The 17,106-nt window shown below is 40.0% G+C and overlaps 1 protein-coding gene across 1 annotated transcript in view; it reads right to left on the reverse strand.

The window, feature by feature from the left end:
* LOC108360571 (uncharacterized) overlaps positions 1–9,162 on the reverse strand; it is a 27,868-nt gene extending 18,706 nt beyond the window's left edge. The window contains exon 1 of the mRNA XM_017612916.1: positions 9,016–9,162. The gene's annotated coding sequence lies outside the window, so the exon portion shown is untranslated. The remainder of the gene's footprint in view (positions 1–9,015) is intronic.
* Between the last annotated feature and the right edge of the window lie 7,944 nt (positions 9,163–17,106).

Consider the following 17,106-nt stretch of genomic DNA (forward strand, 5'->3'; position numbering starts at 1 on the left):
CGGGAAAGAGACACTTTGAACTACAATCAACCCAAATCTCTAATAGCGAAGATTTTTTTTTCTGAGTTATGATTTTTTATAGAAAATATACGTTTTTGTGGTACATACTACAATATTCTTATATTGTTTAACTAAATGGAACATATGTATGTAATATATCAGCAAAAGGTACAGCCGTGATCATTTTTTGTGTATCAAATAGATATTAGAACACACTTTCCACCATACAGTTTCGATTATAAAAAGCGGGAAAATGTGATTTTGTATTTGGGTTTGGTCGAAATTAAAAATCATGCTCGTACCTGACCGGTTGTCTGGAAATGGAAAGCATCAGCTGTCATTTTTGCTCTCTCAATTTCCCCTCTCTTGCTAGTTTCTTGCAAGTTTTTGCGTACGAAAACGACATCCAGTAAAAAACCAGTAAAATTAGTATTGGATTTACTAGATAGTGCGTACGCAAACAGGGCTAAATTTTTCCTAGCAACTATTTGCTAATAAGAAAAACAGCTGTTGGCATGAGCTTATTGTAAATCACATTACGAAAATAATTGTTTGTGGTGCTTTTAGAGTTGCAATTGACAAAATAAACCTATTTGAATATATAATAAGATGGAAAACACTAGTTTTCTAAGAAAATTGCATCGGAAAATAACAAATTAATCAGCTGTTCATAAAACTAGCAACTTCTTGCTGGTTTTCCGGTTTCCGTACTTTCTTGCATATTTCACTCATTGGGAGTAAATATTGGCTTACTCTCCGAAATTTGGTAACTGGCAAGTTACTGGATATTTTTTGCTAGAGAATACGAAAACACAACTTTTGTTGCGCTGCGATACATAGCCCGTTTTGGCAGAGTCTCTGTCCTTCCTATAAACATTACAAATTTTTGTGTCAAAAAAATCACTGCCGAAAAGCGTGAACAGCTTCTGATTTCGTTCGAAGCCCTGAGGCATTTTGAAAGAAGACCTTCAATTCATTTGAAGTCCTATTTTGTCTTACGTTATCACATCTTGACCCTCCTTTTTTCTGAAAATCGAAAAGGGCGTAAGTTAACATTAGCTGGCCAAAGGTTCAGCGAAAGCAATTTGTCATAAAACGTCAAGCTTAAAATTAACTTTTTTAGGAGCAACTGGCGGTGTTTGTTGTTTTATTAAAGCGTAGCATAACAGATGCTTTCTGTCTATTCCAGCATGCTTAACAACATCTAATCTAATTCTAATAATATAATAAATATATATATTGTATGTTTGGATGTTTGGGAAATCATCACGCGGAAAAGACTGCACGGATTTGCATGAAATTTTGTACGCAGGTAGCTTATGGGACAGATTGGTTAGTAGGCTACTTTTTTTAAGAGTTGCCACCTGTTAAAAAAGTTTTATTTATTTAATATGCGGGAACGACTGAATGGATTTGCATGAAAATTTGCACACAGATAGCTTATGACCTAGATTGGAAAATAGGCTACTTTTTTTAAGAGTTTCCACCTGTTAAAAAAGCTTCATTAAATTAATACGCGGAAACGACTGAATGGATTGGCATGAAATTGTGCAAGCAGATAGCTTATGACCTACAGTGGAAAATAGGCTATTTTTTTGGAAGAGTTGCCACCTGTTAAAAAAGTTTAATTAAATTAATACGCGGAAACGACTAAACGGATTTGCATGAAATTTTNCCGTACAAATTTACTGTTTTATACTGCTTATCTCTAGAGGTGTTCATGGTAGAGTACTGGGACTTGGTACTGGGGTATGTAAAATCAATTCTAAATTCATGGAAGAAGATTAGGGTTATAAGAAAAAGGGGCGTGGCACTTCCAGTACAAATTTACTTTTTCTTGCCACATATCCCTGAAAGTGTTTGTGGAAGACAGAATAAATTTCATTAAATGGAAAAGGGAGAGCCGGGTTCGACCTTATAATCTAAAGTTCTCTTGAGGCATTTGCTACAGTAATGAGAAGTGGTATTTTAGCAAGGGCAGGTTACTAAATTTGAGTTGGAAATATTAGAACTCGCCGTGGCACCTCCAAGAAGGTTTCACGTTCACGCGTCGTATACCTGAAAGGAGAGAGGAGATTTTATAATTTAAAGCGGGGACATTGCCATTTACAGTAGACGTTGGCGAAGAGGATCGAGCATCATTACTAACAGCAGCACATTTATCAACAGAAGTAGGTACAGCAGTATTGTGGTGAATTTTCGTATAAAATTGTATGTACATAAATAGTTGTGTTTTCGTATTCTCCAGCAAAAAATATCCAGTAACTTGCCAGTAACCAAATTTCGGAGAGTAAGCCAATATTTACTCCCAACGAGTGAAATATGCAAGAAAGTACGAAAACGCAAAACAAGCAAGAAGTTGCTAGTTTTATGAACAGCTGATTAATTTGTTATTTTCCGATGCAATTTTCTTAGAAAACTAGTATTTTCCATCATATTATATATTTAAATATGTTTATTTTGTCAATTGCAACTCTAAAAGCACCACAAACAATTATTTTGGTAATGTGAATTACATTAAGCATCATGCCATCAGCTGTTTTTCTTACTAGTAAATAGTTGCTAGTAAAAATTTATCCAGTAAAAATCCAGTAAAACTTGCAAGTTCACCTGTCATTTTTGCTCTCTCAATTTCCCCACTTTTGCTAGTTTCTTGCAAGTTTTTGCGTACGAAAACGACATCCAGTAAAAAACCAGTAAAAGTAGTACTGGATTTACTGGATAGTGTGTACGCGAACAGGGCTAATATGTATGTTTATATAAGGATGAAGAGTCAATGTTGTGCGTTGTCATGATTCAATAATAGGTTCGTTCGCGTAGCTGTTAATTGTTCATGTTTAACCAAAACTTACAAGTTTTTGCGTTCGCGTACGCAAAAAACTTGCAAAGTAGGGGAAATTGAGAGAGCAAAGTGACATTTCATTTTGAGGGGAAGCTGCTGGTTTCTGTTGGAAAAATTTTTGCCAACAGCAATTTGCCAACAGGAAAACAGCTGATCAAAAACAGCTGGTTGGCATTTACGCAAANATTACGTTCAACATTTCGTTTAAAATGCCAGATTTCCTGCAAATACATTAGAATTTACGAAAGGAATTTCACTACTAATTGCCTACTTTGCGTACTTTTCTACTACCATTTTCGCAACAAGGGATTGCATTCTTGCCCTTTCTCTGACCTTCGTAAATGCAACCTTTTGTTAGGGAGTGTCAAACCGCAGCTGTCAATAATTATCTAACCTTGTATTATTGAATCATGATTGTAACGTATGTTTGTACTTGTCTTGCATATTGCCAAAATTGCCAAACGTTATAAGAAAATGCTATAAAAGCCGACACTTTGCTTAAGCTCGTTCATTTGTGTTCTGGCGATCAGGAGTAAGCAGACTTGCTGTGTGGAGTGCGCAAGGAACGTGGCGAGCGATAGCGTTAGCGTTTACCAACGAACAATTTGAGCGTTTGATGCGCGCAGTACACACTACCAACGACCGTGCGGGAACTTTTTCCACGTGCAGTGCCCGCTATAACGGCGAGCGTAATCCAACAAAAGTTGAGGAGTTTATTGCCGCAATTGCCACATTCAAAATGGTGGAAAAAATCAATGATGCCGATGCAATTAACGGAATGCCAATGTTACTCGAAGGCGACGCTGCTGAGTGGTGGCGTGGCATAAAGGATAATGTTACTGATTTTGTAGACGTCGTACGTAAGCTGCGCGAAAGTTTTTCACCCCAAGACCCGCATGGCGAATTTATTACGAGATTTTTGAGCTGAAGCAACAAAAAAACGTGTGCAAGTACCGAGAAGTCAGAANATGGCGAATTTATTACGAGATTTTTGAGCTGAAGCAACAAAAAAACGAACCTACGGATACCTTTATTCGGAGGAAGCGAGCCCTATTTTCACAGCTGGAGAAGGTTCCTGCCGAAGCAGAGCAACTAATGTGCTGTTCGGAATGTTGCACGCACAGATCCGGGAAAGAGTAAGCCGACAAAAGGTTTCCAGCTACGAAGAATTGCTCAATGAGGCTCGGGAAGCTGAACATTTTTTAAGCGAGCGTAAGGGTACCAATGTTGAAAGTTCGATACAGAGTGTGAGTGTCGGAAATGCGTCACGGTGTTATTTCTGTCGAAAGAAAGGCCACACTGTAGAAACCTGTTTTAAGAAACAGAAAGCCGATGCTGCAGAAGCTCAATCCGCGGCAATTGCACGAGCAGTGGTCGCTAAGCCTAAATTCACCTGCTACGGATGTAACACGCCTGGCGTTACGCGTGCAAATTGCCCCACATGTCGAAACGTAAATAAGCCTTCCGATGGTTTTGTTAATTTCAACTCAATGACTACTTATGGTATCGGAAGAGACATGCCCGTGGTCGAAATTCAGATTTTCAACATCCCCGGTCAAGCTTTCTTCGACTCCGGAGCACGTACAAGTGTAGCAAGTGCAAATCTTAAAGCGGTAATGGATTATAAAGGGTGCAAGTACCGAGAAGTCAGAAGAGAAATCGCTTTAGCTGATGGGAGCACATCCATCCAAGACTGTTTGTCTACGGTGTGCAAAATTACAATTGGTGGCCGTTGTCTGAACATAGGGTTTATTGTGTTGCCCAATGCAAAAAGCAACTGCACTTTGATTGGTACCGATTTTTTGGAACAAGCTGGCATAGTCCTCAACATGGGTCAAAGGTATTGGCATTTTGAAAGTGACCCAACGCAACATTTTGACTTTGCTACTGCTTTACCGCTTAAGCTGAATTTTCTAGAAACGGTGAAGGTGCCAAAAACGCTGCCAACGAGACTGCCAGTTGAACATCCAGAGCGATAAAGTGACCGAACGAAGGTTTACATGTCCGAATTCGAGTCTTATGGTCCAGACATTCCAAACAACCAGTACTCACCGCATTCCATCCAGGCTATATTTAAAGATGCCCTTCCAGCAGATGCTCTTACTCCTGAGCGAATTTCACAACCTGTTCTCTTCAAAGGCTTAATCTATAATGCCGCAAACCAGGATGACAGCGATTTCACGAGACTATACTCGATTGATTTTAAGGTCATAAAGCCCAACGATGGCAACGCTTTAAATCTTGAAAAAAAATGCAGCTCGATAGTGTTCTTCAAAGTCATGTAGAAGCATTTGGGAATATCGATGAACCAACTCCGTATGCTGAGCATAAAATTGATACTGGTGACCACGAACCCATTTTCAGTCCGCCTTATCGACTTTCCTTTGCGAAAATGAATGAGCTGAAAGTGGATATAGGAAAAATGATCGAAAACGGCATAATCGAGGAGTGTGAGTCCGCATGGGCATCTCCAGTAGTCATGGTTCCTAAGAAAGATGGAGGAATCCGTGTATGTGTTGATTACCGGAAACTTAATGCTGTCACTGTGCCTGACAGGTATCCCTTGCCTCGAATCGATGATCTATTACACGCAGCTAAGAGTACAAAATTCATGACTACGTTGGACCTGCAAAGTGGATATTACCAAATCAAGATTCGTGAACAGGATCACGATAAAACGTGTCTTATCACACCGTTTGGTACATTTTTATTTAACAGAATGGCGTTTGGGTTGCGGAATGCACCGGCAACTTTTCAACGGCTTATCGATCGCTTTAAGGCAGCTGTTGCAAACTTTAAAATTTTGGCATATTTAGACGACCTTATTGTCTGTACACCTTCTTTTATGCAACACCTTGCTGATCTCAATATCATGTTAGGAAAACTACTTAAATTCAAGCTGAGGATCAACAATTCGAAAAGTAGGTTTTGCTGTGAGCGAGTTAAATACCTTGGCCATATTCTCACCTCAGAGGGTATTTTTGTGGATCCGGGAAAAACCAATGCGATTAGTCAGCGTAAAGAACCTACAAATATAAAGGAACTAATATCATTTATTCAAACCTGCTCATGGTATAGCCGATTTATTAAACAATATGCAAACATCTCCAAACCACTCACTGATCTAACGAAGAAGAACACAGTATGGAGCTGGCCCGAAAAGCAGAGAGCTTCATTGAATCTTTTAAAAAGCATGTTGACATCAGCTCCGATTCTTAAGCAGGCTCAAGACAATATGCCATTTGTGGTGAAGACGGATGCTAGCGCGTATGCTATAGGTGCAGCCTTGCTCCAGGGGGAGGGAAACGATGAGCACCCAATTGAATATACGAGGCGATTGTTAACAGCACCAGAGCAAAACTATTCGACGACCGAGCGGGAGGCCTTGGCCATAATATGGGCTTGTTCCAAATTCCGAGGGTATATTGAGGGAGCTGAAATAACGCTAATGACCGATCATCAACCATTGAAATGGTTACTTTCTATGAAGTCCCCAACAGGACGCCTCGCTCGTTGGGCGCTGCAAATCCAGCAATACAATTTCAAAGTCAAGTATACGCCTGGAAAAAGTAATTGCCTGGCTGACATGTTATCACGTCCACCGTGTCTGGCAGAAGACCATGCCAAATCACCAGCTTGCATTTGCGCTTTCCATGTGGAGGTGCCTAGGCGTAGTATGGGAGAAATAAGGGTCGAACGAATGAAGGATGAGTATATAAGAACCATCATAACTGCATTGGAATCTCAAGACGAAAACCTCATGTTTTGGACCAATAGAGGTTATATCCTAAACGACGGGATACTTTATTGCTATAACGCTGACCCTGAAGACGCACAGCTTGTTGTACCATCTCACGAACGCAAGGCGATTCTCCAGAAGTACCACGACGACGCTACCGAATGTCAGCGGTACAAGGCAGCTAACCTGAAACCCATGGGTTTGCTACAAACAACGAGCAGCAAGAAGCGGTTTGAAGTGCAAGCAGTAGACCTTTTTGGGCCTCTACCACAAACTGAAGAGGGTTTCCAGTGGATACTGATAGCCGAAGATGTGGCCTCGCGTTGGACCGAAATCTTTCCACTACATGAAGCAACTGCAGAAGTCTGCGAAAACTCTGTTCCACAAATCTCACCTTACCTTCAGAGCATCGCAAACAATTTGAAAACAACAAGGGAGGTTGAACAGCACTCCCAAGACAGAAATAAAGACTTTGTCGACAAACAGAGACGTCCTCAAGCTGCGTTCGACATCGGTANTTCCACAAATCTCACCTTACCTTCAGAGCATCGCAAACAATTTGAAAACAACAAGGGAGGTTGAACAGCACTCCCAAGACAGAAATAAAGACTTTGTCGACAAACAGAGACGTCCTCAAGCTGCGTTCGACATCGGTATAGAGGTACTGGTGACAACTCACATACTTAGTCAAGCAGCAAAAGGCGTCACAGCGAAATTCGTGCCGAAGAGAGATGGGCCCTATGTCATCGTACGTAAAATTGGTTCATCCTCATACGAGATTGCGTCGCGCGAAAACCTTAATATCCCACTTGGCACTTACCATGCATCAGCTCTAACACTGTACAAGGGTACTAACGAGGACAGAGCGCCAACTCCTGTTCAGCCTTTGAGGAAGCGGGGTCGTCCCAGGAACGCCCGAAACCAGTAGATGTTGACTTGCACTCGGGACGAGATTTACACGTCAAAGGGGGAAATTGTAGCAGATTTATTATATGATTGCATTATTTTCTATTTTTCTATTAATGAATGTGTGTAAACATCTTGTTATTGTATAAAGCTTTATGTAAGTCTGGCAATGCTTTTATGTAAGTTTAGTCTGGCAATGCTTTTACGTAAGTTTAGTCTGGCAATGCTTTCATATTTTGACAGTTCGTTATTGTAACGTATGTTTGTCCTTGTCTTGCATATTGCCAAAATTGCTAAACGTTGTAAGAAAATGCGATAGCTCGCCGTTCTCAATGTTCACCACATTAGCATCCACGATCCAGAAAATAAAGGTCGCGCCATTCGCGGACCGCTAACCCTCTCTTCGTCGATTTGACAGCATCCACCCAATCGCTGACGTCATAAAATACTTTTGTTTACATTGACTGTTGCCAACTTGATGCTTTTAGCGCCAAATTTAGTGGGTATTCAAAACGCGAAAATTTTTGAGTTTGGTGCTTGGTGCGTTTTTGGTGCTTTTGTTTTTAGTTTGAAGACACCAAATTAGAAAATCTTAAAAAAGTGGAAGCAAAATTTAAATCTCAAGTATGGTAAGCAACTTTACAAAAAGTTTAACAAAATCATAGCACAGTGACATAAGCGACAACAAAATATGTGGCAGCACCTTCAATCATGCCAGAAGAAATCGACCGTCGTGCAAGAAACATTGATTTTTATTAATTTGAATCGGAATCCTTACAATAAAATTATGTTTGTATATAAAGTCCATAAAATATACCAATAAAAATTTGGTGCTTTTTCAAATTCAAAACTTGGCAATACTGCCTTTTGTTCGATGCTTCCTCTTTTTCTTGTCGAGTTCGTCTTGCACTCTCATTCTGGTATTTTTTGACGTCACGGCCAGTTGCTCTCAGCTCGATTGGCGCAATCTTGTATTCAATCATTCTTGATTAGCATCTATTTAAGCAAGATGGTTGCCATGTTAGATGAACAGCGATGGCTGGTCTCTACATTGCAATTGGCGCTTGCTCTGCTACTACTGACCGCTAGCACTACTACTTTATTTTGTAGAAAATCTGTGAAATTGTGAACCCACGTTAAATTACCTTTAAAGGTAAATAACCCCTTTACAACAAAGACTTGTTTGCTACAAAGTTGATTTTTTCTTTTCTTACAAAATCGCAAAACCCTGCGAATTGTGGATGGCTATTTTCATGATTTGGAGAAATTCTAGTTGTTTTTATAGTTTTTTGAATTAACGCAACTTGTTTCAATTTTCTTTTACAACCCTAAGTGTGAAGCGTCACGTGACGTTTGTTGTTGTTTTGTTACTAGTATTGCTTAAGCTATTGCTTTGGAATGGTTTTCCGTAGTTATGGTAGTATTGGTAGATTAGTTCTTGTTGGCGGAGATATAGCTGTACGTGTAGCCATGGACGTGCTGGTTGGGTTTGGTGATGATGGTGTCTTGTTGATGGATGTTGATTTACCTGTTATGGCGGCGTTTGCATAAGTGCTTTTGGAGTTTGCATTTACAGTGTTATTTTCATAGTATTTGCGTCGTGCTTCTCTCATGGAGTATTTCGCGACAGTTTTAAATTTTAGGATTTCCTGAGTTTGCCTAAATCTTGGACAGACTTAAGGCTCTGTTATGCATACTTGGCATTGCATGCACTGCTATACCATTTTTACGTAGAAATCAAAAACCAACAGACTTTTACGTATGTAATGCTGTGCGTTGGGTAACCGCTTACACGCGAAGCTCATTTAACAGATTCCTTATGTGACAACTCTCAAGCAATGCCAAGTATGCATAACGGAGCCTTTAATCTGAGACCGTGTGATCGTTGCACAGTTTGCGCATTACTTACGTGTGCAGTCAGCTGGAGAATGAAGTGGAAGATTGCAGCCTCCGCATGTGGCAGGATTGGTGCAGCGTGTTTAGATAGGCCAATTTTGCCAGTGGGAACAACTTTGCCTCAGTCATGCGAGTAAATTTGTATATGCTCGTTACACCTTGGATTTTTAGTTCCTGCATAATTTCTTCCGCGTCTACAAAGTTTAGGCAAGGCGCATAGATTACTCCTTTTACCGTGTTTAAATTGTCTTGGCATTTTACTCTGCTATTCTTGAGTTTCGTGTTAGTATGAGTAGTGATCCGTCTTTGAGTTGCTTTATGTTTTCAATTTGGCTTGAAATTGCATCTACTGCTTTTTTTATTACAAATGGGATGAGCTTTTGTAGCTCATTGTTGGCTGCTGTAATTTTTATGTATTCGAGTTGGTTGAGGGGTGTTTGTTTGTGTGCAAGTATGGGAAAAGTGTAGTCATTGTGTTTGTTGGTATGATTTAGCGGTTAGTTGTTTATGGAGTTGTTGTTGTGTAAAGATCACCTGATGCGAAAGTGCACAAAAGCGAAAATATGAAAGCGGGTTATTAGTGTTGTTATTTTGCGAGCTAAGAACACTTGTATGAACACACGTCCGAATAAGTTGAGAGTTAGTCGATGATAAAGATAAAGAAAAACAGAATAACATAAATGTAAGTAGAACGAACAGGGTGGAGGCAGGGATCTAGATAGAAAAAAGAAAAAATAACCTTAAGCAAAAGCAGATGTATATGTGTACATACTTATGTATGTATATTGGTTATGAGATAAACTAGATATGTAAAACGATGTTTCCACGACGAGTGATTCACTCTCCCATTCGTAATTCGCTCTCTCATTCGTGATTGGCGCCCCAATTACGACCCGAATCACGTANGTTGTTTATGGAGTTGTTGTTGTGTAAAGATCACCTGATGCGAAAGTGCACAAAAGCGAAAATATGAAAGCGGGTTATTAGTGTTGTTATTTTGCGAGCTAAGAACACTTGTATGAACACACGTCCGAATAAGTTGAGAGTTAGTCGATGATAAAGATAAAGAAAAACAGAATAACATAAATAACATAAGTAGAACGAACAGGGTGGAGGCAGGGATCTAGATAGAAAAAAGAAAAAATAACCTTAAGCAAAAGCAGATGTATATGTGTACATACTTATGTATGTATATTGGTTATGAGATAAACTAGATATGTAAAACGATGTTTCCACGACGAGTGATTCACTCTCCCATTCGTAATTCGCTCTCTCATTCGTGATTGGCGCCCCAATTACGACCCGAATCACGTAATACAAAATTTTGAGAGCGAATCACTTCATTCGTAGGTGATTCAGATCCAATCACGAATCAACAAAAATCGTTGTCCTATCTAATTTTTATCGATAACGGCTATCAAAACACATAGACCACACACATCCCCACCGGGACAAACATTAAAAAAATAGATAGATTCGTTAAAACTATTGATTTAGCTAATTAACCACTACAAATTTTTTCTCCACCGTTGAAAGGCACAATAAACAACACATTAAACAATAAACAAGAAATGTGTTGTGTAAACAGGTTGATTCGCCCAATTAAGCGTTGAATTACGCAGCTTGTTTGACTTGGACACGAGTAGTGATAAAAAAAGTTTGGGTGTGCAAAGTTTGTAAAGAAAAAGTTTATAACGGTGATTATTTGAGTGAATAAAAATAGTTCTACCTACTATTCTTAATAGTTTGTTTTACTTCGTTCCATTTTCATCATATATTTTCTCTACAGCATAATTAAATTTACTAACGCACCTTTTCAACAAAAAAAAAAATCATAAGTAATTGCGGTTGGCCTTTATTTTCGTTATCGATTCCATTTCTTACAATCATTAACCATAAGCTCCCTCGCATAAACCTCTACCTACTATTCTTAATAGTTTGTTTNTGTGTAAACAGGTTGATTCGCCCAATTAAGCGTTGAATTCCGCAGCTTGTTTGACTTGGACACGAGTAGTGATAAAAAAAAGTTTGGGTGTGCAAAGTTTGTAAAGAAAAAGTTTATAACGGTGATTATTTGAGTGAATAAAAATAGTTCTACCTACTATTCTTAATAGTTTGTTTTACTTCGTTCCATTTTCATCATATATTTTCTCTACAGCATAATTAAATTTACTAACGCACCTTTTCAACAAAAAAAAAATCATAAGTAATTGCGGTTGGCCTTTATTTTCGTTAGCGATTCCATTTCTTACAATCATTAACCATAAGCTCCCTCTCATAAACCGCTTTCAGAGTGATATATCACAAAAAGTAAAAAATAAATGGTTAATGATAGGAAAAGTTACAATGTGTTTAATGTGGGCCAGTTATTTTCGGTCCGCGCTTGAAAAACAACAAAGCTGCGAGAGCTGACAGCCTGCCATCTGAGCTATTAAAGTACGGTGGCGAGGAGTTGATAACAGGGACATAACAGTTATAAGTTTTATAGCAAAAACTTTGATCCATAACAGTTATTAGATGAGAAATATTTTTTATTTCGCCGATAAGAGTTGTAACCCAACGCTTATTTTTTACGTTGCCTGATAACTGTTATGCAGGAGAAATATTTTTTCCGTTGCCGAAAAGAGTTATTCCTCAACGTTTATTTTTTACGTTGCTGGATAAGAGTTATTTTACAACGTTTATTTTTTACGTTGTCTGATAAACGTTGTAAGATTAGGATATTGATGAAGATGGAGAATAAGATAAAGATGATGAAATAAAAGTGAGAGAGTGAAATAACTATTATCAGATAACGTAAAAATAAACGTCGGGCAATAACTGTTATCACGCAACGAAAAAAATAAACGTTGGGCACTAACCGTTATCGACCAACGTAAAAAATAAACGTTGGGAGATAACTCTTATCAGCAACGGAAAAAATATTTCTCATCTATTAACTGTTATGAAACAACGTTCTCATAAAATTTTAGAATTCAGGCGACGTTTTCAATTTGTAAATTCGAGATAACAGTTATTTTTGGTCCCTGGTTGATAAGGTGCATGCATCAACTCTTATGCAAAATATGGTCAGATAAACGCATGCCCGACGACTGGCATTTAAGTGTGCTCTGCCCAATCCACAAGAAAGGCGATCCCGCCATTCGCGCCAACTACCGCGGAATCGGCCTTCTAAGCATAGGTTATAAGGTCTTATCGAGTGTATTGTGCAAAAGACTGAAGCGCACCATCTATTTGTCGATTTCAAAGCCGCTTTCGACAGCACGAAAAGAAGTTGTCTTTATGCCGCGATGTCTGAATTTCGGGTCCCCGCGAAAATAATACGGCTGTGTAAAATGACGTTGAACAATACCACCAGCTCCGTCAGAATAGGGAAGGACCTCTCCGAGCCGTTTGATACCANTCCCCGCGAAACTAATACGGCTGTGTAAAATGACGTTGAGCAATACCACCAGCTCCGTCAGAATAGGGAAGGACCTCTCCGAGCCGTTTGATACCAAACGAGGTTTCAGACAAGACGACTCCCTCTCGTGTGATTTCTTTAATTTGATGTTGGAAAAGGTAATAAGAGCCGCAGAACTGAACCGCTCAGGCACAATACTTAACAAGAGCGTACAATTGCTGGCGTATGCCGACGACATCCATATTATCGGTAAAAACAAGGGCTTCGTCTGTTCTGCCTTCTCGGGATTGGTGGTGAACGAGGAAAAAACGAAATATCTCCTGTCCTCACACAACAGTCAGAGCATACGCGTCTTGGCACCCATATCACTGTTGACAGTTACAAGTTTGAAAAAGTAGACGATCGTTTATTTGGGAGCTAGCATTAACACCAATAATAATGTCAGCCTTGAAATCCAACGGAGAATCACTCTGGCTACTTTGGGCTGAATAGGCAATTGAGAAGTAAAGTCCTCTCTCGTCGTACAAAGATCATACTGTATAAGTCACCCAACATGCCTGTGCTGGTGTATGGCGCGGAGGCATGGACAATGAAAACATCTGATGAAGCGGCTGTTGGAGTTTTCGAGAGAAAGATTCTGCGAAAGATCTACGGACCTTTACGCATTGGTGATGGCGAATATTGCAGACGATTTAATGATGAGCTGTATGAGCTTTCAGAAAGGAAGGCCTCCTCTGCGTTGGAAAGGCCAGGTGGAGAAGGACTTGGCTTCACTTGGCATTTCCAATTGGCGTCAGTTAGCACAGAAGAAAAATTACCTGTCTGCTGTTTTGGAATCGGCCAAAATCGCTTAGGCGTTTACAGCTCCAATAAAGAAGAAGAAGAGAGTTATTTTCGTTATCTGCCAATTATTCCATCAAAACAAAGAAAATAAAGTTTCTTAACGTTTGACATCGATAGACTCCATGTTGCCGTGGTCCGGTAGTAGGATCACGCATATTTGCGTGTTCGTCTCGGCGAGCAGAAGGTTTATATCTAGGTTAAAAAATTAACAGCGCTGCCACCTGTTAAAAAAATTTTATTCAATTAGTCAAATGAATTGCTGCAATATGGGTAAAATGGAAATGGATTTGAAAAGGCTTTATCTCTAAGCAACTTCCCAGGGTTGCCAACGGTTTAAAAAATCAAATTTAACTTTAATTTAGGGAGTTACATAATTCAAATATGTATCACAGTATAGGTAAGAAAATGTAATACAACTACATTTTTATAATACTAACAGTAATATAACAGTCTTATTTATTGTTAGGAGAATGTTATAAGCATTAGCTTGGAGTAAATTAAAAAGCGTCCTCAATTATTGAAATATCGGAGTTTTCGTATTTTCAACACATTGCTTTTCCATACCAAGGATATTACGTGCACCGGGTTTGGTGCAAATTGATAAATCGATTACTGAGATATATATTTGTGGCCATAAGTGGGCGGCGCCACGCCCATTATCCAAATAATTCTTATAATCTAATTAAATCCTAAGTGGTTATTCCAAGAATCGATTTTGAGTGAATTAGCTTCAGTAGTTACTGATTTATCGCAGTTTACGTGTTTCTGTTAATTAACGTTACATGGGAAGTGGGCGTTGTTATCGCCCGATTTCAAGAATTTTTTAGCAGATATGTTAGATATAGCCTAAGCAAGGCTCATACCGAGTTTGGTACGGATTGATGCAGCGGATACTGAGATACAGCATTTTATCATAAGTGGGCCGGGCCACTCCCATTTTCCAAAAATTTCATAATGATCTTATTTTGTTTCAAAATTTTACTTTACATACCAATTTTTACCAATTTGGATACAATATTTACTGAGATATCTTAGATTTAACTAAATTTATATTTATCTAAATTTAAACGCTTGTATACCCAAAACTATTTCTTTAATCATCACTTATATAACACCAATGTAAAGGAAAACTGCTCGTCAGCGTAAGAGTGAATCGAGGCTCCCTCTGGTGATTAAGGGAGCTTGGAAATATAATAGTTAAACAGTAACGGGGAAAGGACACCAACCTGTGTAACCCGCAGTTTTACTTTTCTAGGTTTGTCGCTAAATATTACTAACGAGTTTCGACCTCTCAGGTAATTCGCCGACCACCGTTGGACTCCCTGTGGGAGAGAGGAGGCCTCTATGGCTTCTAGTAGCGTGGAGAGACTGACGGTATCAAACGTCTTTGATAGATCCAACGCTACTAACTAGAATAGTTCTCACAGGGTCGGTGGCGGTTTACGCCACGAGTTATCTGAGTGTTTTTGGCGTTAAGTGTTGTTGTTGTTCTGTGCACTTTACGGAAACCATGCTGATGCTTCACTGGTGGATTGCAAAATATGGGAGTAGCAAGGCTTCTTGTGTCTTCGCTACCGGGGAAAGGAGTGTTATCGGGCAATAAGACTCTTCTTTTGTTGGCTGGTTTCCCCGGTTTGAGCAGTGGGACCACTCTCTCCATCTTCCAGATGTCTGGAATGATGAGAGTGGCCATTCACAGGTTGAAAACCTCTACTCCCGCGGGACCCAAATTTTTTGCATGGCTACCTGAACTTCACCGCAAGTGAAAACAAGAGGCGCACTCGTTGTTCGCAGTTTGTGCTGCCTTCTGGTCACTCTTTATTTGGCTTTGTCGGCCGGAGGATGCAGTGTAAATTTCCGGCTAAAATAGCTCGCACATCGCTCCGGGTCCGACGTAGCATGGACGCCGAAAGAAATTTCGACCCTGTCGTCGGTTTGGATAGTGACCTTACGGTTGACCAAAGCTTACTCACACGAGAGGTGAAGTTGCAAGTCTTCAGATGCTCTTATCTCGTTTGCGATCTCGACGGTGCACGTTGTATCCCATGCCTTCCCATGAAGACGGTTATCTCCTCGATCCTGCTCTGAAGTCCGTTACAGTTAAATTGAAGGAGCTTCATGTGGTTCGGGAGACGTGGTGTTATGCGGGGTGTGTAGGATGTGTGTTGCCTTGCCGCCATTGGCTGTGTGAGCTGCTGTGGAGGTTGTCGCCCTGTGGTCGTAGTGGGTGGCGTCGCAATTGGGGTTTGTGATCGAGCAGCGCAACACGGGCCCTCGAAGTTCCTCGTCCAATCTCGCGTGGTGCGCAGACTTGAACATACCCTAAAGTGGCAGCAGCCAAGGCAGGTGTTGCACTTGACTTATGTCACGTTGCGGAATATACTGGTCTGACATACCGTGCCGTGAAGGCTGCTCTGTTTTAGCAGCAGGGGGCCACAAATGATGTGGTCCACTGCCGATGGCTCCGTAGCCCTGAGACTCTGAGGTGACTCCACCAGTGGCAAGCATTGCACTTGACTGAGGTGGAGTTGTGGTGTAGTCGTCTCTGGCATAAACAGCAGGTGTAGGTTTCTGGCCCTGGGTTTGACTCGATGCGATGCCCTGAGCAGAATAATACGTAGCAAATGTAGCCCTATGGAGGAACGACTTCGGAGATAGTTCGCCGACCTAAACGGGGTTAGATCGCCGAAACAACAGCCCCTTTTTTAATATCCCAACGGTTTTTACCCTCCATTCCCGCCCATCCGCACGAGGGGCGCAATCCGCATGACGTACGGAACCAGTATTTTCAATTTTTGCGTCGAGTCACGATAGGCAGGAGTTTGTTAAGTGTCGAGATCTAAAACTGTTCAGCTACAGAACTAAATTCATCATCCGATTTTATGTCTTTATTTTAATGATTAATTTATTGAGAGAGGACAGTATCGATTTCTTAATGCTGAAAAGCGGATCTGATATATCAAACGTGCTGGAATGAGAGTTAAAATCCTGGCATAAGCAACGGAGTGGGTCGTGCAATTCAAAATTAGTTTTACAAGCTTTCAGAAATAGGGGGCAAACATTAAGCTTAACTTCGCCAAGAAGAAGCGGACTTGAAATTGAGCCTGTTAGTAATTTAACTATAAAAATTGTACCAAGCATTTGCCTGCGGCTGGAAAGTGTAGGAAGATTAATAAGTTTTAATCGGCTCGTATAAGGTGGAAGGTTATATTGAGAATCCCAACGGAAATCTTGTCTGAGTAAATTTGATACCTTGGATTCCAACCGTATTCCAGAATTGGCCTAACTAATGTTGTACACAGGGTTTTTGGTGATATAGGGTCACAAAATTCTTTTGACCATCGTTTCACAAATGCAAGTACACCTTTAGCCTTGTTGACTGTCACATTAATATGAAGATTAAAATTAAGCTTAGGATCCATTGTGATACCAAGGTCCACAAAATTGTATACCTGTTCCAGGTTATGGTTACCTATT

This window comes from Rhagoletis zephyria, unplaced genomic scaffold (genome assembly GCF_001687245.7).
Source record: "Rhagoletis zephyria isolate East Lansing unplaced genomic scaffold, Rhagoletis_zephyria_1.1 Rzeph_scaffold_00588, whole genome shotgun sequence".
Classification (NCBI taxonomy): Eukaryota; Metazoa; Arthropoda; class Insecta; order Diptera; family Tephritidae; genus Rhagoletis; species Rhagoletis zephyria.